At 39.8% G+C, this 23,527-nt stretch overlaps 1 protein-coding gene across 1 annotated transcript in view; it reads right to left on the bottom strand.

Annotated features, from left to right (window-relative positions):
• LOC150088215 (prolyl 4-hydroxylase subunit alpha-1-like) overlaps positions 1 to 23,527 on the bottom strand; it is a 244,939-nt gene that overhangs the window by 103,720 nt on the left and 117,692 nt on the right. The gene's annotated exons all lie outside the window — the stretch shown is intronic.

Genomic DNA, 23,527 nt, shown 5'->3' with positions numbered 1-23,527 from the left:
TTTTTATAGATTTATTTATTCTTTATTTTTATTTATTTTATATATATACTATGCAAATTATATGAATAACAGAGTAACATACAAGATGTACAAGAACCAAGTGAAAGAATATATGGAAGACACAATGAGACTAATTTCACTGGAATATATGTTTAAAAAATAACTGTAAAGATATATAGCAAGAGGACAAAGTAGTGACTGTGAAAATAAATTTAGAAACCAAAAGAATAGGCAAAAAATCAAGAGATGATTTATCAAACAATAAAGATAAATGCCACTGAAGAGGTAAAAAAATAAAAATATGTAAAAATCACAAGCATACGTAAATGCACAGGCACACGTGCATAAGTAAATGCATGTGCATACGCAAATTCACATGCACACACGCATAAGTAAATGCATGTGCCTACGTAAATGCACATGCATATGCACCTATGTGTGATTTGCATATCCATAGCGTAAATGCATATGCATGCACATACATAAATATGTCATACCTAAATCTGCATATGCATGCCGTAAATGCATATGTGCACGTGCATATGTAAATAAATATGTGCACATGCATATCCCCTGGCATTTACTGCCGTGAAGGAAATTTGTCACTCACCATGAAGGAAATTTGTCACACTTTATTTAGTATGGTAGGACAAATAAAGATTATTTTTTATTTATTTTATTAAATCTGTTTATTGCTCTGCTCAAGAATATGTGTACATATATGTAAACAAAGAGAATTCAATCTACCAACATTTCTGCTGTTTATTGATTATGAAAAAGCATAGTAAACCAGGAAAAACTTTGGCAGATTCTACATAAAGAAAATCATCATCATCAGCCATTTTCAATCCACTGCAAGATGAAGACCTCTCCAGCAATTTTCCATTTACTACCCACAAACACATGAATTTCATCTGTTCATCTCCGTTGTTGTCTTCCAGGTTTTCTTCTAGCTCCTCTTGGGTACCTGTCTGTTATTTTCTTAGTCCATCTGTCATCATGTCTTCAAGCAATGTGTCCTGCCCAAGACTATTTTAGTTCTTTAGTCTTGATAAGAATGTCCTTTACTTGAGTTTTCTGCCTAATCCATGTGTTTCTCTTCTTATCTAACAGTCTGATTCCCAATATAATTTGTTCCATTCTTCGCTGTGTAGTTCTTAGTTTCTCTTCCATTGTTTTGGTGAGTGTCCAAGTTTCACTTCCATAAGTCATGGTGGGGGAGTATACATTGGTTCATTATTTTACGTTTTCAGACAATTGGGATACTTCTCCTCAGTATGTGACTATATTTCCTGAATGCTATTCCAGCCAAAATTTATTCTTCTCTTGATTTCAGCGATTTTTTTTTTCAGCCTGGTCTGTACTTGTTAACAGGAGAGACTGCTTCTACAGGGATGGAATACACTTAAACAGAAAGGGAGCAAGAATATTTGATGATGCTATAGAGGCAGTGTTAGGTGGGTCGGAAAACTGCTAGCTTGGAGGATACAAGGACTAATAGATTAACAGTAGTAGCCACTGGCAGAGGTGAAAGTGATTATTGCACTGCTTCTATTGAAATGAGCAGCAGCCTGGAAAACAAGATGCGGGGTATTTCAGAGACTGCTGGGAGTCATTGCGGTACAAGTAAACACATGGATTGTGTTAGGGTAGCTAAGAATAGGAACAGATGCATGTATACTTGTGTGCCCACCAATGCTAGGAGTTTGGTAAATAAATTTGATGAATTTGAGGTATTGCTCAAAACATCAAAGGCAGATATTGTTGGGATATCAGAGACGTGGTGTCACACAGATATAAGGAATGCAGAACTGGAATTTCGGGAGTACAATGTCTACAGAAGGGATAGCAGGATAGGAAGGGAGGAGAGTTTATGCTATTAGTTAAGAAACACATAAAATCCAAGGAAGCGAAGCCAGTCGACATCACTGGACAGTGCAGTGTTGAGTCAGTTAGGTGTGACATAAGCATTGGGAGATCAAAATTGAGGGGAGGAGTGTGCTATAGGCCTAATGACTCTGATGTGTATAATAAGAAACTGTACAGGGAAATAGAGTGGCCCAGTAAATCAGAGAGTCTTATAATGAGGGATTTCAATTTTCCAGATAGTGACTGGAATTTGTGGGTTGGTCACTCACACACTAGCAAGGCTTTTGTGGATTTATTGGATGACTGTTTTCTACATCAGTATGTTCGGGAGGCAACTAGAGGGAGTAATACTCTTGATTTGATTAACAGTAGTGACTCTTCATGCATTAAGAATCTGCAGATAAAGGAAACATTAGGTGGCAGTGAGCACAGTCTGCTGAAGTGGGATTTACTCAAAGAGGTAACTACCATCAGGGGTAAAGGGAAGGGTTTTTGCTTTCGTAGAGGTGACTACGATGGTCTGAGACAGTATTTAAATTCGATACAGTGAGACTAACTGATGATGTTACCAGCATCAAATTCAAAATGGGAAGCATTCAAATGACTTACTTATCTTAGAAGCTACTAAGATTTACATACATGCATTACATACTTGGAAGGTACTAAGCTTTACATACATCCCTGCTTCTACAGGGATGGGATACACTTAAACAGAAAGGGTGCAAGAATATTTGCTGATACTATCGAGGCAGTGTTAGGTTGGTCGGAAAACTGCTAGCTTGGGGGGATACAAGGATTAACAGATTAACAGTAGCCACCGGCAGAGGTGAAAGTGATTCTTGCACTGTTTCTATTGGAATGAACAGCAGCCTGGAAAACAAGATGCAGGATATTTCAAAGACTGCTGGGAGTCATTGCGGTACAAGTAAACACATGGGTTGTGTTAGGGTAGCTAAGAAAAGGAACAGGTGCATGTATACTTGCGTGTACACCAATGCTAGGAGTTTGGTAAATAAATTTGATGAATTTGAAGTATTGCTCAATACATCAAAGGCAGATATTGTTGGGATAACAGAGATGTGGTGTCACACAGATATAAGGAATGCAGAACTGGAATTTGGGGAATACAATGTGTACAGAAAGGATAGACAGGATAGGAATGGAGGAGGGGTTATGCTATTAGTTAAGAAACACATAAAATCCAAGGAAGTGAAGCCAGTCAACATCGATGGACAGTGCAGTATCGGGTCAGTTTGGTGTGACATAAGCATTGGGAGATCAAAATTGAGAGTAGGAGTGTGCTATAGGCCTAATGACTCTAATGAGTATAATAAGAAACTGTACAGGGAAACAGAGTGGGCGAGTAAATCAGAGATTCTTATAATGGAGGATTTTAATTTCCCAGATATGGACTGGAATTTGTGGGTTGGTCACTCACACACTAGCATGGGTTGTGTTAGGGTAGCTAAGAAAATGGCAGACTTGTGTGGATTTATTGGATGACTGTTTTCTACATCAGTATGTTCGGGAGGCAACTAGAGGGAGTAATACTCTTGATCTGATTATCAGTAGTGATTCTTCATGCATTAAGAATCTGCAAATAAGGGAACCACTAGGTGGCAATGATAACAGTGTGCTGAAGTGGGTTTTACTCAAGGAGGTAACTACCATCAGGGGTAAAGGGAAGGGTTTTTGCTTTCATAAATGCGACTACGATGGTCTGAGACAATATTTAAATTCTATACAGTGGGACCAACTGATGATGTTACCAACAGCAAATTCAAAATGGGAAGCATTCAAAGAACTTATCTTGGAAGCTACTAGGCTTTACATACCAACTAAGAAATGTTGTTCAAGGTTTAAGCCTAAATGGATGTCGGATGAACTAATGAGACATATGGCAGAGAAGAAAAATGCATGGGATACATATAAATAAATGGGTGACATGGAAGCCTATGATAGATATAAGCCGATCTGTAACCAAGTCACAAAGGAGATAGACAGTCAAAGGCAGATTATGAGAAATCCTTGGCAAAGGATGAAAAAAACAGAAAAGAGTTCTTTATCTATGTAAAATCTAGAAGGAAAGTCATGAATCAGATTGGTCCACTGGATATTGATGGTTCAACAGTTGAGGATCCTGCTCAGGTGGCTAACAAACTAAATGAGTATTTTGCATCTACATTCAATTTGATAGATAGATAGTCAGCTAGATAATTTTGTAATAACCGAGAGGAAAGTGGAGGAGATATTGTTGAAGATAAACACAAGAAAGGCACCTGGAGTGGATGGGATCTATCCAGTTATATTAAAGGAGGCAGCAAAGGAAGTAAGCAAACCCTTAGCCATAATTATGAGAGATTCCTTGGACTCAGAGGAGGTACCCATAGACTGGAGATGTGCAAATGTCACCCCATTTCACAAAGGAGGATCAAAGGCTGACACAAGTAATTATAGACATGTGAGTTTAACTTCCGTTCCAGGAAAATTAATGGAGGCACTGGTTAAAGAAGCACTGCAGGATCATCTAGACAAGATTTCAGTTATAGTTCAGACACAGCATGGTTTTGTTAAGGGAAAGTCTTGCCTGACCAATTTGATTGGATACTATGATGCAGTCACAAAAGAACTGGTTGCAGGGAATAACTTTGATATTATATACTTGGATCTTAGAAAGGCGTTTGATACTGTTGCACAAATTGGAGCAGTGTGGCATTGGAGGCAAGTTGCTGCTATGGATAAAGGGATGGTTGAGGGGAAGAAGACAGAGAGTTGTAATCAATGGACATTGCTCATCGTGGACTAATGTTATTAGTGGAGTCCATCGTTGTTTTCTGTATTTATAAATGATATTGATGATAGTATATCAAACTTAATATCCAAGTTTGCAGATGAGACAAAGGTTGGCAGGGTTGTTAAGGATACTACTGATGCTATGCAGCTGCAACTGGATCTGGAAAGGTTGAGCAGATGGGCTGAGAGGTGGCAAATGAAGTTTAACATTGACAAATGTAAAGTACTACATATGGGAAACAGTAACCTCAGAGCAACGTATGAACTCTGTGCTACTACACTGACAGTGGTAGAGAATGAAAAGGACCTGGGGATAATTGTGCAGGCAGATATGAAGTTCTCTGAGCAGTGCAGACGAGCTGCAAGAGTAGCTCATTGTGTCTTGTCAATGATATACAATAATTTTTCTAGCAGGTATAAGGAGGTGATTATTCCCTTGTATAAGGCAATGGTCAGGCCACACCTTGAGTACTGCATACAGGTCTGGAGGCCTCATGTCAAGAAGTATGTAGAGCTGCTGGAACGAGTACAGAGAAAGGCAACAAGATTAGTGAATGGAACAATGGGTTGCTCTTACGAAGAAAGGCTTAAGTTTTGCAAATTACAGTGTCTGTAGACTAGGCACCAACGAGGTGATCTGATAGAGGTGTATAAAGTCTTGAATGGTTTGAGCATGCTCAATGCCGATGGGATTCTTCCTCTTGCTCAGAATAATCACCTGAGAGGGCATAAATTCAAATTGAGGAAAGACAGATGTAGGATAGATGTGCAGAAATTTGCCTTTAGCCAAAGGGTAGTTGGTTGGCGGAACAGACTTCCATCCCTTGTTGTGGAATTTGATAGCTTAAATAAATTTAAGGCTCAGCTGGACAGGTATTTTGAATGAATGGAGGGGTGAAATGGGAGTGTTTTTGTTTTTTTTTTGGGTGATGCTGCATAAGCTTGCTTTCTTGCATCAGGCCGACCGGGCTAGCCGAGTGGGTAAAGTACCTGCCCGGCAACCCAAAGGTCGCGGGTTCGATTCCCGCCTCGGGCTTGGATAAAAGTACTGCAAAAACCTTGGGAGGTGCAATATGGCCACAGAAGCCGATGCGCCAACAACTACCAAATCAATCCATCAAATTTCTTGCATCATATGCCTCTACTAATGCTAATTCTAATGCTAATTTATAATTATTACAGCTAATGACTTGTCACCTTTCTGTGGCATACTTGTTCATCATTACTTTTGTTTTAGCCATATTCATTTTTAGACCAAAATCCTTACTAGTTCTGCATAACTAATTAAGATTTTCCTCTAAGAAAATATCCCAACCAAACTCTGGATAGAGATGCACAGCCTATATAAAAACTGAAAAGTCTGGATAAAATATTTTAATGGTCAACTATCAGATCAAATTAACACCAATAAGGGAGTCAAACAAGAATGTGGACTATCACCAAATTTATTTAATAACTACATCAATAAAATTATTAAAGAATGGAAATAAATAATTAACAACAGAATACAGTTGAACAACAGGAATAAAATCCAAACTATATTATATGCTGATGATCAAATTATAATTGCAATATCTGAAGATGAACTGCAGATAGCAGCATATGAATTGAATAAAATAGGTAAAAAGGACAAAATGAAAATCTCCACCTCAAAAACAAAATCAATGGGATTGTGTGGAAAAAACATATAAAGAGTCAAAATTGTTATTGGTGATAAATAATAGAACAAATATCTGACTTCACCTATTTGGGAAATTTAATATCAAATGAAGGGAAAGACATCCACACTAAACTACAAAAATATAATAAAATGAATGGAACGATTAAATGCCACTTCAGCAAACAAATGACAACTGAAACAAAGTTATCACTGCACAACATCACTTCAAAATCAGCCCTCTTCTACAGCTGTGAGACTTGGGTCATAAATAAGAAAGATAGACACAAACTAGAAGCAGCACAAATGAGATTTTTAAGACAATTATTAGGCTTTACAAGACTAGACCACCAAAGAAATTTATATATCTGCGAGAAATTAAAAGTAGATAATATAATAAATGACATAAAGTGATATCAGAAAAAATGGATCAGCCACATAGAAAGAATGAACCCAGACAGGATCCCAAAATTTGCCTTTAACTAGAAACCTACAGGCAAGAGAGATGTGGGTCGACCAAGACAACGATGGTGAGATCAAGACTACTCCAAGAGCTACAACGAAACAGGTCTTAAAAGACCTCAGCCGGATCAAATTACAAATGCACGTGTGCACGTGCATAAATAAATATGCAACCATGCATACTTAAGATGGGCACCGTAGCTGAGTAGTCAGGCAAGCGGGTGCATAAGTACAAGTGCCTTGACTGACTGGGGTTCAAGCCCATCTGTTTACTACTCTGTTCAAGAATATCTGCACATATATGTAAACGGGTAATTATGTACACGCATACGTAAAAACAAAGTGCAAGTGCACACGTAAATGCACATGTGCACGTGCAGAAGTAAATGCCCACGTGCCTGGGCATACTTAAATGCATATGTGCACAGGCATACTTAAATGCGTATGTGCATGCACATTCACACACACATGCACATACGTAAATGCACATGCATACCTAAATATATATGTGTATGCGCATACCCCTGGCATTTACTGCCATGAAGGGAATCTGTCACCCACCAATTAGTAGGACAAATAAAGATTATTTTATTAAATCTGTTTATTGCTCTGCTCAAGAATACATACACATATACGTAAACGTGTCAATATGTGCAGATGTTGTTGTTGTTGTTGTTTAGTTTTTAGGAGCATTAGCAACTTAGGCCATATTGCTCCGGGATATGCGGTGGTTATTCCCTGACCTTTCCGCATTATCCGTATTTGGTGGTGACGGGCTCGAACCCCGGTCTAATCAAGAAGCGTGTGCTACGCACTGCTGCTCCTTCCCACCTGGCTACGGAGGCGCCCAATATGTGCAGACACATGGGCATGCAGGTAAATGCGTATGTGTGCGCATACCTAAATAAATATGCGCATGAGCACGCACATACATAATTGCACATGTGCATATGTAAATGCACATGAGCATACATAAATAAATATGTGGATGCGCATACTTAAATGCATATGCACATGCATATAGATAAATCACAGGACAAAGTTGCTGGCATCCGGGGTGTGGTAGATTATTTGTGTGTTCCCATTTAATCCATAATTTTAAGTAGTTCTAGTTCACGTAGGAATGCCATCAAAAGACTGTGCTGATCAGGAAAGACTCGCTCATTAGCTACTAATTTTTCCACAGAAGATCTTCCAACAGGTAAACTTTTATTATTTTTTTTATATTAGCCACATGCCCACTGCTTTCTCTTTGTCCTCCTCATTAACATACCACAATAACAAGTCACCATGCCCACAGATATAATCAAGGTCAGCACAAGTTGTTGCCCCTCAGGAAGCTTATTCGAACAATAGCAGTCCTCCATCACCCTCGACTGCCTTCGGCAAGACAGGCCACATACAAATACAACCCTTTCACTGAACAGTATCTGCTGCATAACGCAATTGGATTCTAAGTGCTCAAAATTCAACAGGATAATAAAATAAGAAAATGCAGGACAAACAATGCAATCAGCACACAACCACATGTGCCATTTGTCAATTAAATAAGGAAGCTGATTTAACTTGTTGTCGATGCAACCTGAATATTTGTAGCTCCTGTCACTAAAGAAATTAAATAAGCAAAGAAGACACGCATGAATCTGTGAAGCACGTAGAAGCCATACCTCTACTATTCACAATACAGATCTTACTATAGAGAATGCAACGAATGAAGCTAATTAGTATAACTCCAACGCAACACAGGTAACTCCTGAAGAAACATAACAGGAAACTTTAACTAACTTTGATGTTACAGAATTGATAACTCCAACTGATGAGGAACTAGTAGGAGACCCAGAATCAGCCACGTCAAGCCTTGAACAACACACTCAAGAAGAAAACTTACCTCAAGGTTAACATCTCACATCTCATAAAACTTAACATTAGCATTAGCATTCATAGAGCTATATGATACAAGAAAGGAGCTTATGCAGCATCAGCCAAAAAAAAAAAAAAAAAAACTGCTCCCATTTCACCACTCCATTCATTTCAAATACCTGTCCAGCTCAGCCTTAAATTTATTTAGGCTATCAACTTCCACAACAAAGGATAGAAGTCTGTTCCACCAACCAACAACCTGCTGGCTAAAGGCAAACTTCTGCACATCTATCCTACATCTGTCTTTCCTCAATTTGAATTTATTCATTATTATTTTTTTATGAGAACCCCAAACACAAGAGGTATTAGAACCTGTAGTACTTAGTACCGTGCTTGGGTTGGAGGTTGAGAAGACGAAAGAAGATATTTGTTGACATTGGTCTTGAACTTCTGAAGATTGCAATTTTCAGGAAATACGTATGAAGGAAGGTTGTTCCAGAAAACGGCAGTTGAATGAATAAATGAGGAAGATGAAAAGTTGGTTCTGTGGGTTTGAAGTTGGACAGTAAATGGATGTTGGCTGGTGGCAGCACGTGTTCGGGCTGTTTTGAAAGAGAGAGCGGGAATTACAGAAGCCAATTCAGAAGAACAGTGCCCATGGAAGTATCTGTAGAAGAGGCATGCAGCAGAAACAGAACGTCTATGAGAAAGCGAGTGGAGAGACTCTGTTAGAGATGAATCATTAATTAACCTAACTGCCCTCTTCTGAATGGAATCAAGAAGCCTGAGAGAGGTTTTGGGGGCACCACCCCAGTTGTGGGAACAATATTCCATGGCAGAGCGGATTTGCGATTTATACAGAGTGAGCAGCTGTTTGGAAGAAAAGTAACGCCGAGAGCGAAAGAGAAAACCAAGTTTTTTAGATGCAGAGGAAGCAATATTTGTAATGTGCTTGTGCCAAGAGAGATTAGAAGTCAGGGTAATCCCCAAAAGAGATATATCATTTTGCCTAGAAATCGGAGGCGCCTCCGTAGCCAGGTGGGAAGGAGCAGCAGTGCATAGCACACACTTCTTGATTAGACCGGGGTTCGAGCCCGTCACCACCAAATACGGAGGATGCGGAAAGGTCAGGGAATGACTACCGCATATCCCGGAGCAATATGGCCTTAGTTGCTAATGCTCCTAAAAACCAAAACAACAACAACAACAACAACAACAACCTAGAAATCGGAGTGTCACTAAAGATAAGCATAGGAGCAGAAGAATCCTTTTTGCGAGATATAAGACAAGACTGAGTTTTAGAAGGGTTGAAATCAACTAAGTTGTCTTTGCCCACACTGGAGAATTACCTGAAGATCGGCATTTAAGGAATTGGCAGCAGATTTTCGAGAACTTGAAACTGACTGAGCAGGACAAGGTTTCTCAAAATGGAAAGTTGAATGCAATGTGCTATCATCGGCAAAACTATGGATAGGATTTCCAGTCAATATAAGAAGGTCATTGATATACAAGAGGAAAAGAGTGGGGGAAAGAACTGAACCTTGGGGAACACCAGCATTAGTGGAGAAGTTAGAAGACAGAGAGCCATCTATCATCACCCTCAGTGAGCGATCAGAGAGAAAACTGGATAACCAATTACTAAAAACAGTTGGCAAACCATAAGATGGAAGCTTGTTTAGAAGACCTTTATGCCAAACACGATCAAAAGCCTTTGAGATGTCAAGAGCAACTACTTGTGTTTCACCGAACCTTTCCATTGAATTAGTCCATAAATGGGTAACATAAGCCAGAATATCACCAGTGGATCGACACTGACGGAATCCATACTGGCAATCGTTGATCAGATGGAAGGTTTCCAGGTAGTTTAAGAGTTGGCGGTTAATTGATTTGTCCATTACTTTAGAAAGAGTAGAAGTAATTGCAATGGGACGATAATTGGATGGGAGGGATTTGTCACTCTTTTTAGGAACTGGCTGGATATGAGCAAATTTCCAAGCAGAAGGAAAAACACCTTTGGAATAAGAAAGTGAAAAAAGGCGGCAAAGAATAGGAGTAAGTTCAGGAGCACAGGTTTTGAGAACTAGTGGAGAAATACCATCAGGACCTGGAGCTTTCTTAGCATCAAGATTCGTCAAAATCCTTCTGATATCCTTTTGACGGAAGACCACAGGAGGCATTGAATGGAGCGTGTTAGGAATGGTGGGAGGTGTTTTACCAAGATCATTAATACATGAGCTGGAAGAAAAATGGGATGCTAGCAGGTCAGCCTTATCCTTGGCAGAAGTGACAACAGAACCATCTGGTTTGGACAGAGGTGGGAGCAGAGATGGGCAAAAGTTGCGGCCAATAGCTTTGGCAAGAGACCAGAATGCTCGGCTACCATTAGGGCAAGAAGCAAGTTTTCTACTCTTAGCCTGTTCAAACTCTAGTTTGGACTGATTAATAACTGCTTTACAATTGTTGCGAGCTTTGGTGTAGGCAGAAAATGAAACTGAAGAATTAGAAACAAGCCAATTACGATGTGCAACATTCTTCTCTTGGACAGCCTTAGCACATTTATTGGAAAACCAAGGTTTAGATAAAGGATGAGATTTTAAAGTGGAGTGTGGGATAAAGGATTCCATTCCTGCAAGAATAATTTCACTGACACAATCTGAGCAAACGTTGACATCAGAAGTTTTGAAACAGTAATCAGACCAAGGAAAAGAAGAAAAGAAGTCTCGCAGGTCATCCCATTTTGCATTCTTGTAATGGTAATGCCAAACAATATGAGGTTGGGAATAGCCATGAGATAAAGGTTCCATTGGAGAAGAGACAATCACCAAGTTGTGATCTGAAGTGCCTAAAGGACCTCTCACTTCGACCTTGTACTTAGAAGGGTTGTTTGTGAGAAAAAGATCAAGCGTATTGGCTGTATGATTAGGATTGTCCGGTATTCTTGTAGGTAAATGAACAATCTGTGCTAGGTAATTGCAAAAGCCTCAGCATCTCGACCTGCTGGGTCGGTGTGACTAGAAAATGGAAGCCAGCTGGAGTTGTGAACGTTAAAATCACCAAGGAAAATTACCTCACTGTTAGGAAAGTTGGACTGGAGAAAGTCAAGTTGCAAAGAGAGGAAGTCAAAGAGCTCCAAGTGATTAGTGGAGTTGGGAGAAGGGTAGAGACAACAGATGAATTTGACACAATGAGGTAGAGAGATTTTAAGCCAGAGAAGATCAAAGAGAGGAGATTCCAAATTGCCAAGTCTCTGACTGGGAATATCAGAACGGACATATGCACAAGTACCACCTTTGAGGCGAAAGGAATCATACAGCAAATAATTTGGACATCTGAGATGAGAAGTAGTTGAATCAACTGATAACTGAGATTCAGTCAGAAAAAGTACATGGGGTTTGGAAGACTGCAAGTGGAAACGGACATCGTTGAGATTGGAATTAAGACCACGTATATTTGTGAAATGAATTAGGAAGCCGTATCAGGTGATTATTCTGAACAAGAGGAAGAATCCCATCAGCATTGAGCATGCTCAAAACATTCAAGGCTTTGTACACCTCAATCAGATCACCTTGCAGTTCCCTAGTCTCCAAACACTGTAATTTGCAAAACTTAAGACTTTCTTCGTAAGAGCAACCCTTTGTTCCATTCACTAATCTTGTTGTCCTTCTCTGTACTCGTTCCAGCAGCTCTACATCCTTCTTGAAATGAGGCCTCCAGACCTGTATGCAGTACTCAAGGTGTGGCCTGACCATTGCCTTATACAAGGGAATAATCACCTCCTTATCCCTGCTAGAAAAATTCCTGTATATCATTGACAAGACACCATGAGCTACTCTTGCAGCACATCTGCACTGCTCAGAAAACTTCATATCTGCCTGCACAATTACCCCCAGGTCCTTTTCATTCTCTACCATTGTCAGTGTAGTACAACAGAGTTGATATACGTTGCTCTGGGACTGCTGTTTCCCATATGTTGTACTTTACATTTGTCAATGTTAAACTTCATTTGCCACCTCTCAGCCCATCTGCTCAACCTTTCCAGATCCTGTTGCAGCAGCATAGTATCAGTAGTGTCCTTGACAACCCTGCTAACCTTCATATCATCTGCAAACTTGGACATTAAGCTTGATATACCATCATCAATATCATTTATAAATACAGAAAACAATAATGGATCCAACACTGAACCCTGAGGGATTTCACTAATAACATAAGTCCACGATGAGCAGTGTCCATTGATTACCACTCTCTGTCTTCTCCCCCTCAACCACCCCTTTATCCATAGCAGCAATTTGCCTCCAATGTCACACTGCTCCAATTTGTGTAGCAGTCTTCCATGTGCAACAGTATCAAAACTCTTTCTAAGATCCAAGTATATAATATCAAAGTTATTCCCTGCATCCAGTTCTTTTGTGACTGCATCATAGTATCCAATCAAATTGGTCAGGCAATACTTTCCCTCAACAATCCCATGCTGTGTTTGAGCTATAATTGAAGTCTTGTCTAGATGATACTGCAGTGCTTCTTTAACCAGTGCCTCCATTAATTTTCCAGGAACAGAAGATAAACTCACAGGTCTATATTACTTGTGTCAGCCTTTGATCCTCCTTTGTGAATTGGGGTCACATTTGCAAAACAGCGCAGAAAGAGGAACTATAGGAAATTTTGGAATTGGTGAAAGAAATAAAAGAGGTGAAAGACTTGTGGAATTTGCAGAATCTCAAGGACTGTCAGTAATGAACACTTTTTTCAAGAAAAGGGTGAACAGAAAGTGGACAGGGAAGAGTCCAAATGGATTAACAACTAATGATATCGACTTCATCCTCACTAACAGAAGATATATTGTGAATGATGTTACCGTCCTGAATAAGGTAAATGTTGGAAGTGATCACAGAATGGTAAGATGTACACTTGATATAGATGTAGGAAAGGAAAGGAAAAAACTGACTCGAGTAAATAATACAAAGGTCTTTGAGATAACAGAGGAGGAGAAAAAGCAGTATGTACTGGAACTTAAAAACAAGTTTGAGCTTCTGCAGACTGCTCAGGACCAAGATATCGACAAGGAATATTACAACTTTCTGAAAGTGATAAAGCCGAAGAAACCTATAGGGAAACAGAAATCCAAAGAAGAAAAAATCAGTCAAGATACAGAGGAGAAAAAGCAGTATGTACTGGAACTTAAAAACAAGTTTGAGCTTCTGCAGACTGCTCAGGACCAAGATATCGACAAGGAATATTACAACTTTCTGAAAGTGATAAAGCCGAAGAAACCTATAGGGAAACAGAAATCCAAAGAAGAAAAAATCAGTCAAGATACACTTGTCATGATGAACCGAAGACGACAAATGAAGAGCAAGAAAAACACTGACAGGGAGAAAATTGAGTATACTGAGTTATGCAAAGCCACTAGAAAGAGACTCAGAGAGGACATAAGAAGATTTAACACAGGAAAAGTAGAACAAGCATTAAGGGAAAACAAAGGATTTAAATCAGCAGCCATGAGCAGTAATACAGAAAGACAAATGATACTGAAACTGAAGAATAGCGATGGTGTACTTATAAACAGTAGAGAAGGCATAATTCAAATAGCAGAAGACTACTATAGAGAATTATACAAGGAGCGAGGGAATGATACTAGCAGTGGGGAAGATGGATTGCAAAGTAGCAACACATACAACATACCCGATATTCTTCCTGATGAGGTAGAACATGCATTGAAGAAAATGAAGAATCGGAAAGCCCCGGGGGAAGATGAAGTTACTGTAGAGTTGTTAAAATTGGGAGGAAGAGACATAACACAAAAACTGGCAAGGCTCTTCACAAAGTGCATTAGAAAAGGTGTGACGCCTAAGCAGTGGAATTATAGACCAATTATTATAGACCAATTAGCTTGTTATCCCATATCTACAAATTGTTCACAAGGGTCATTACTAACAGATTAGAAAGAATACTTGATGAGAATCAACCGAAAGAGCAAGCAGGCTTTAGGACAGGATTCTCAACTATGGATCACCTTCACGTAATATCACAGCTAATGAAATGAATAGAAAACATCATTATGCCTGGCATTTGTGGATTATGAAAAGGCATTTGACTCCATACAGCATAAGGCAATGTTTCGGGCACTGGAAAGACAAGGCATAGATACCCCATATATTATGATTTTGAAGAAAATATATGAGAGTGCTACCTCCTTTATTAGACTTGACAAAGACAGTAGCAAATTTAAAATCGAGAAAGGAGTTCGACAAGGAGACACAATATCTCCGAAGCTGTTTGCTGCTGCCCTTGAGAAAGCTTTCAGAAGATTAGACTGGTCACAGAAAGGAGTCAATGTGAACGGAGAGTACCTAAACCATTTACGATTTGCAGATGACATTGTGGTTATAAGCCACGATCCCAAAGAATTAGAGGAAAATCTTAATCAGTTATGCACAGTTAGTAAGGATTTTGGACTAAAGATGAATATGGCTAAAACAAAAGTAATGATGAACAAGTATGCCACGGAAAGGGAAATAAGGTTCGAAGGAGCAGTAATTGAAAAGGTATAGTCATATACTTATCTGGGACAAGTTATTAGCTGTAATAATGATAAATGGCTGGAAGTCAAGAGAAGAATAAATTTTGGATGGATAGCATTCAGGAAATATAGTCACATACTGAAAAGCAATATCCCAGTTTGTCTGAAACGTAAAATAATGAATCAATGTATACTCCCCACCATGACTTATGGAAGTGAAACTTGGGCCCTCACCAAAAGGATGGAAGAGAACCTGAGAACTACAGCGAAGAATGGAACGAATTATATTGGGAATCAGACTGTTAGATAAGAAGAGAAACACATGGATTAGGCAGCAAACTCAAGTAAAGGACATTCTTATCAAAACTAAAGAATTAAAATGGTCTTGGGCAGGACACATAGCTCGAAGACATGATGATAGATGGACAAAGAAAATAACAGAATGATACCCAAGAGGAGCTAGAAGAAAACCTGGAAGACAAAGGCGGAGATGGATAGATGAAATTCATGAGTTTTTGAGTAGTAAGTGGATGGCAAGTGCTCAAAACAGAAGGAACTGGAAAGTTGCTGGAGAGGCCTTCATCCTGCAGTGGATTGAAAATGGCTGATGATGATTGCACATTTCCAGTCTATGGGTACCGTCCCTGAGTCCAAGGAAGCTCTCATAATTATGGTTAAGGGTTTGCTTACTTCCTTTGCTGCCTCCTTTAATATAACTGGATAGATCCCATTCACCCCAGGTGCCTTTCTTGTGTTTATCTTCAACAATTTCTCCTCCACTTTACTCTCAGTTAATACAAGATTATCTAGCTTACTGCCAGAGTTGAAAACACCTCTGGCATTCCCCTCGCTGAATATCTCCTCATGTGTGAATGTTGATGCAAAATATCCATTTAGTTTATTAGCTACCTGACCAGGATCATCAACAGTTGAACCATTGATATCAAGTGGACCAATCTGATTCATCCCCTTCCTTCTAGAGTTTGCATAAGTAAAGAACTCTTTGCTGTTTTTCTTTGCATCCTTTGCCAAAGATTTCTCATAATCTGCCTTTGCCTGCCTAACCTCCTTTGTGACTTGGTTACAGACCAGCTTATATCTATCATAGGCTTCTGTGTCACATGTTAATTTATATGTATCCCATGCATTTTTCTTCTCTGCCATGTGTCTCATTAGTTCATCTGACATCCATTTAGGCCTAAACCTTGAACAATATTTCTTAGTTGGTATGTAAAGCCTAGTAGCTTCCAAGATGAGTTCTTTGAATGCTTCCCATTTTGAATTTGCTTTTGGTAACATCATCAGTTGATCCCACTGTATAGAATTTAAATACTATCTCAGACCATCATAGCCGCCTTTACGAAAGCAAAAACCCTTCCCTTAACTCCTGATGGTAGTTACCTCTTTGAGTAAATGTCACTTCAGCACACTTTATCTGCAGATTCTTAATGCATGAAGAATCACTACTGATAATCAAATCAAGAGTATTACACCCTCTAATTGCCTCCCGAACATGCTGATGTAGAAAACAATCATCCAATAAATCCACAAAAGCCTTGCTAGTGTGTGAGCGACCAACCCACAAATTCCAGTCAATATCTGGGAAATTAAAATCCCCCATTATAAGACTCTCTGGTTTACTGGCCCACTCTATTTCCCTGTACAGTTTCTTATTATACTCATCAGAGTCATTAGGCCTATAACACACTCCTACTCTCAATTTTGATCTCCCAATGCTTATTTCACACCAAACTGACTCTACACTGCACTGTCCAGCGATGTCGACTGGGTTCACTTCCTTTGATTTTATTTGTTTCTTAACTAATAGCATAAGCCCCTTCTCCCTTCCTGCCCTGTCTATCCTTCCTGTACACTCAGCGCCTCCGTAGGCAGGTGGGAAGGAGCAGCAGTGCGTAGCACAGGCTTCTTGATTAGACCGGGGTTCGAGCCCATTACCACCAAATACGGAGGATGCGAAAAGGTCAGGGAATGACCACCGCATATCCGGGAGCAATATGGCCTTAGTTGCCAATGCTCCTAAAAACCAAATAACAAACCCTCCTGTACACATTGTACTCCCCAAATTCCAGTTCTGTATTCCTTATATCTGTGTGACACCACATATCTGATATCCCAACAATATCTGCCTTTGATGTTTTGAGCAATACCTCAAATTCATCAAATTTATTTACCAAACTACTAGCATTGGTGTACATGCAATACCCTGCACCTTGTTTTCCAGGCTGCTGCTCATTCCAATAGAAGCAGTGCAAGAATCACTTTCACCTCTGTCAGTGGCTACTGTTAATCTATTAGTCCTTGTATCTCCCCAAGCTAGAAGTTTTCTGAATCACCTAACACTGCCTTAACAGCATCAGCAAATATTCTTGCACCCTTTCTATTTAAGTGTATCCCATCCCTGTAGAAGCAATCTCTCCTGTTAACAAGTACAGACCAGGCTGAAAAAAATTCTACCTCTTGAGCCTTGCACAATCTTTCCAGGGCCGAATTCATTGACAAGGCTCTCATCCTATACTCCCTTCTATCGTGTTTGGGCAGAATTGCAGACGCTTTCAAATTCAACCCTAATTCACGGCTTTTTTTCAAAAGTGACCTGTATTTATTAAGTAATTCTGCCGGACTCCTACTCTTAATATTATTAGTGCCAACATGTACAAGGATATCATCTTTTGTTCCCTTATAAGATGATATTCGCTCTAACCTTTGCCACTGGCAGACATACCCTGGTCCGGTTCCACTTATCCTTTTTACATAGCATGTTCCCCGTTTCCCTGACAATAGAGTCACCAACAACTACTAGTTCCTGTGGGACCAGCGCATTCTGCCTTGGGGGTTGTTGCTGTGTTGCGTGATATCAAGTGCAAGCTCTGGCGCTGATGTGGGCATCTGAGAGTTTGATGGGCCCCTCAATTTAGATCTTTCAAGGGCATCCACCCTCTCCTTCAAACTGTCATATAGACCCATAACAACACTGTTGTCACCTGATTTCCTCACACTTCTTACATCATGTGCACACACAAAAAAACCTTGGCAATATCATGTCCTGTACCTGACTGCTCCATAAACATCAAGCAAGCAGTGCATTTTAAAAGGCAGTGATTCGGAGGGCAACTGCACCCCTCATTTGTCCCCTGAGCCACAGCACTCCATTTATCTTGAGCCCTTTGCTGCTCTGGTCTGAGTCATAATTTTCATTCAATTTCAATAAAATTTCAATTTCAGTACAAAATTATAACCCTAAACTTGTATCCCAACACAGTTGTAACACTATATATATTTTTTCAGTATTGAGCATTATATTCGAGTTTCGTTATATAACTTCTGTATCAAGTTATGTATTAATTAATTATGTTACATGTGTAAAATCTAAGTTGTTATATGTATTTGGCTAAAACGTACAATTTAATTGACCACGAAGTTTAATAAATTTTACCGATTAATTGATAATATTATATACTATACTATACTAAGCTAAGCTATCTAGTTTGGGATATAACGTTGTATGGTATAACAATAGTGGCAAGTTACGAACGGTAAATCTAATCTACAGAAACTTAACTATTAATTAACTTCCAAAATCTCGCTGTCTCAATTCAGAATAAACCAAGGATCTTGACTAGGTCTATAAGCTACTTATAGAAAATAATTTAATATAACAATTAGTCAATAAAGCGGCTAAATATAGCTAAAAAACTTCCTGTTGCCGGCTCTGCAAAATTTGTAAAACAGATGGATTGGATACCCTTACCGATACTTCTTACTGTTACATCTCACAGGTCCACACGTTTTTGCAACCTTATCACTGAAATTTTAGAAACACATAACGTACAGTTAACTCGACAGAACAATGGATTGGGCTGTAGATACCGTCCATCGCATCCAATCTAATCATGATATCCTAATTGAAGAGATGCACTCGCTTTGGGAGCAGTACAAACGGATACTGACAGAAATCTACCATCTAAAATCAGAGCTAATAAACATTGAAACCAACTTAGTTTTGGAATCTCAATACCTTCGAAACTCTCCTAAATCTGGTGAACGCCTCAGGAGTCGACACAACAAAACCATGTCTCAAGTTGATTTTGAGATAATAGAACTGAACCAGAATCTTAATGTGTACTCCCCAAGTGGGGCCCTTTTCAACCAACAGGATGCTGCAACTCACCTGATGCCATTAGAATAGAAATGCCAGTCCCCTCTTACCATTTTTCTGAGGATATCCAACCACTGGGAACCAGAGAATCAATTTTCCAAACATACACCCCAGTGAATCACATCTCATTGTCAACCGCACTCCCAAGCCAACAGCATTTCCCAGTGGAGGCATCCGGTGAACTAGCATGAGAGAACAACCTAGCAACTATCATCAGTCAAAGTACAAAATCACGAAGCTTTCAGAGCCAGCCTCCAAATAACCCCTAGAATTATAACCTGGGTGACCCTTCAGGCCCTCCCAACAAATAGACATATGCAAAGGTGGTACAGATGCACCCGAAAAAGCATGATAGGTTAACCTCAGGGTCAGTAATTAAACCTCCCTCTCCTCTTGTCAGGTGGTTAAACCCTCAATCAGCTGATGTGGTTCAATCAACATTCATGCTTAGGTCAGTTGAACTGAGTTCGCAGCACAGGTAGAAGTAAAAAACCCGTCAAAACAAGGTGCCCAAGTTATACCTCATTTGTCATTTTCTGCCCTCCGGATAAACAAAGTTAATTCTAGATTCCAAAATCTGGCCACCAGGAACCCTAGTTAAACCAATCATTGACAGGGTTCATAGAGAAAATTTCTCGACCAACGAAATCAACCATTTGACATAGCAACCAACAGACCAGAAACATATGGACCCGAAATGCCTTTAGCTCAGTTGCTTCATCCAAAACGTCAGAAGTCTCACCAACAAACTAAATACACTTCAATCCCTACTCCTCATGGAAGAATATGAAATCATATGTATTACAGAAACATCGTTACCCAAGAGCAATCACCTAGATACACTCATGCAGCTGACAAGGTATAGCTCTCAACAGAATTCCAGAGACATCAGAAGAGGAGGTGGAGTTTCTCTGGCCTTCAGAGAACATTTTCAACCCACTAAAACTAAAACCAGTCAAACACCTAACTTTGAAGCTCTTTCCACAGTGTTATTGTTCAAGGATACCGAGATTCAAGTCTGTGTAATATATTTTTCCTCAGATCATACTGAAGATTCAAGAGTGGAGCAACACAACTGGATAGCCACAACTTAGAAACAAGCCTCAAAACCATAGTGTGACTTCAACATGCCTACATCATGCCAAAAAGAAGGATATATGGATATTCTAGGAAAGAACTGGATGCTATATTTACTTCCCTGGGCCTCATGCAAATTATTACGAGCCCAACCAGAGGTAATAGCACAATCGACCTCATATTCCATAATCTTGACAGCATCTCTATGATTAACTCTTCTTTTAAATTCTACTCCGACCACAATCCTATCACATGTGAAATCGCCTTACAAAAAAATCTTACACTTGCCGAGGAAAGAAAACAACCCTGAGAGAGAGAGAACTAACCTTTTCTACAAAATTCCTGAAACCAGAAATCATCCTCAGAGAATTCAACTGGACACACCTATTTACTGTCCATCCTGACGTAGCCTTAAGCCACCTAGCCGAAGAGCTTTATGGAATAGCCAAAGAGGGAGCTACAAAAGAAACACGCATCACCTCCAGAACCTCTGTATGGTTTAATCGAACAATCAAGCAAACTTTCCTCCAGAAGCAAAAGGCTTACTGACGATGGAGAAAATCAGCTGACGCTGAAGACTGAGCACCTATAAAAAGGCAAGGGCTCTCTTCTTAAGACAAAAACAACTTGTCTGCAACCAACTTACCCTAGATACGCTGAAAAGATCTAAAAGACTCCAGAAACAGAGCCACAAGGAAATCACTATGAAGGAAAAAATATTTAAAGAATCGACTGAGCTCACTTTTCAACACACCAACCAGTCACATGCACAACCTCCTGTTACACTTTTTGGCTCTCCTAACCATAACCTGAAGCTATCTAATGGAGATTGTCAAAAAACTTCCGCTGAAAGCTCTAGTGGATCCCGACCGGTTTTCTCTGTTTCTAATCAAAATCTGTAGTTCATATATTATAGACCTACTAGTCCATATTTTCAAAAAATCCTAGAAAGAAAAGAGATTCTAAATATCTGGAACACATACTTCGTTTGGCCAATCCCTAAATGCAGAGACCCCCCAAGCGGCCTCAACATTTCAGGCCTATTGTCATCGGCTGTGGGTTCCTCAAGATATTTGAAAAAGCAATATTCAGCCCACCATTGCAGACCACTGTTTCAATCACAGGCCTCTGTACCTCCACACTGTGATTAAGGGGAGATCTACTAACAGCAACTTCCTGGACACCCTTATCAGAATCCAGAAAGCCCTCGACAACAGAACACAGCTTGATTAGCATTAGCATTAGTAGAGGCATTTGATGCAAGAAAGCAAGCTTATGCAGCATCAGCCAAAAAAAAACCCACTTCCACTTCACCCCTCTGTTCATTCGAAATACCTGTCCAGCTGAGCCTTAAACTTATTTAGGCTATCAACATCCACGACAAGGGATGGAAGTCTGTTCCACCAACCAACCAACCAACCACCTGCTGGCTAAAGGCAAATTTCTGCACGTCTATCCTACATCTGTCTTTTCTAAATTTGAATTTATGCCCTCTCAGGCGATTATTCTGAGCAAGAGGAAGAATCCCATGAGCATTGAGCATGCTCAAACCATTCAAGACTTTATACACCTCTATCAGATCACCTCGCTGGTGCCTAATCTCCAGACACTAGTTTGCAAAAAAAAAAAAAAACAAGACACTAGTTTGCAAAAAAAAAACAAGACACTAGTTTGTAATTTGCAAAATTTAAGCCTTTCTTTGTAAGAGCACCCCTTTGATCCATTCACTAATCGTGTTGCCCTTCTCTGTACTCATTCCAGCAGCTCTACATCCTTCTTGAAACGAGGCCTCCAGACCTGTATACAGTACTCTAGGTGTGGCCTGATTGCCTTATACAAGGGAATAATCACCTCCTTATCCCTGCTAGAAAAATTCCTATATATCATTGACAACACACAATGAGCTACCCTTGCAGCCCGTCTGCACTGCTCAGAGAACTTCATATCTGCCTGTACAACCACCCCCAGGTCCCTTTCATTCTCTACCATTGTCAGTGTAGTACCACGGAGTCGATATGTTGCTCTGGGGTTGCTGTTTCCCATATGTAGTACTTTACATTTGTCAATGTTAAACTTCATTTGTCACCTCTCAGGCCCATCTGCTCAACCTTTCCAGATCCTGTTGCAGCAGCATAGTATCAGTAGTGTCCTTGACAACCCTGCTAACCTTCATATCATCTGCAAACTTGGACATTAAGCTTGATATACCATCATCAATATCAATTATAAATACAGAAAACAATAATGGACCCAACACTGAACCCTGAGGGACTCCACTAATAACATTATTCCACGATGAGCAGTGTCCATTGATTACCACTCTCTGTCTTCTCCCCCTCAACCACCCCTTTATCCATAGCAGCAATTTGCCTCCAATGCCACACTGCTCCAATTTGTGCAGCAGTCTTCCATGTGCAACAGTATCAAAACCCTTTCTAAGATCCAAGTATATAATATCAAAGTTATTCCCTGCATCCAGTTCTTTTGTGACTGCATCATAGTATCCAATCAAATTGGTCAGGCAAGACTTCCCCTTAACAAAGCCATGCTGTGTCCGAGCTATAACTGAAGTCTTGTCTAGATGATCCTGCAGTGCTTCTTTAACCAGTGCCTCCATTAATTTTCCTGGAACAGAAGTTAAACTCACAGGTCTATAATTACTTGTGTCAGCCTTTGATCCTCCTCTGTGAATTGGGGTCACATTTGCACATCTCCAGTCTGTGGGTACCTCCCCTGAGTCCAAGGAATCTCTCATAATTATGGCTAAGGGTTTGCTTACTTCCTTTGCTGCCTCCTTTAATATAACTGGATAGATCCGATCCACTCCAGGTGCCTTTCTTGTGTTTATCTTCAACAATATCTCCTCCACGTTACTCTCAGTTATTACAAGATTCTCTAGCTTACTGCCAGAGTTGAATACACCTCTGGCATTCCCCTCGCTGAATAACTCCTCATGTGTGAATGTCAATGCAAAATATTCATTTAGTTTGTTAGCTACCTGAGCAGGATGATCAACAGTTGACCCATTGATATCAAGTGGACCAATCTGATTCATCCCCTTCCTTCTAGAGTTTACATAAATAAAGAACACTTTGCTGTTTTTCTTTGCATC

The sequence above is a fragment of the Mastigoproctus giganteus genome, chromosome 3, assembly GCF_048544385.1.
Source record: "Mastigoproctus giganteus isolate SK-2022 chromosome 3, ASM4854438v1, whole genome shotgun sequence".
Classification (NCBI taxonomy): domain Eukaryota; kingdom Metazoa; phylum Arthropoda; class Arachnida; order Uropygi; family Thelyphonidae; genus Mastigoproctus; species Mastigoproctus giganteus.
This window is presented reverse-complemented; position numbering and strand designations above follow the sequence as displayed.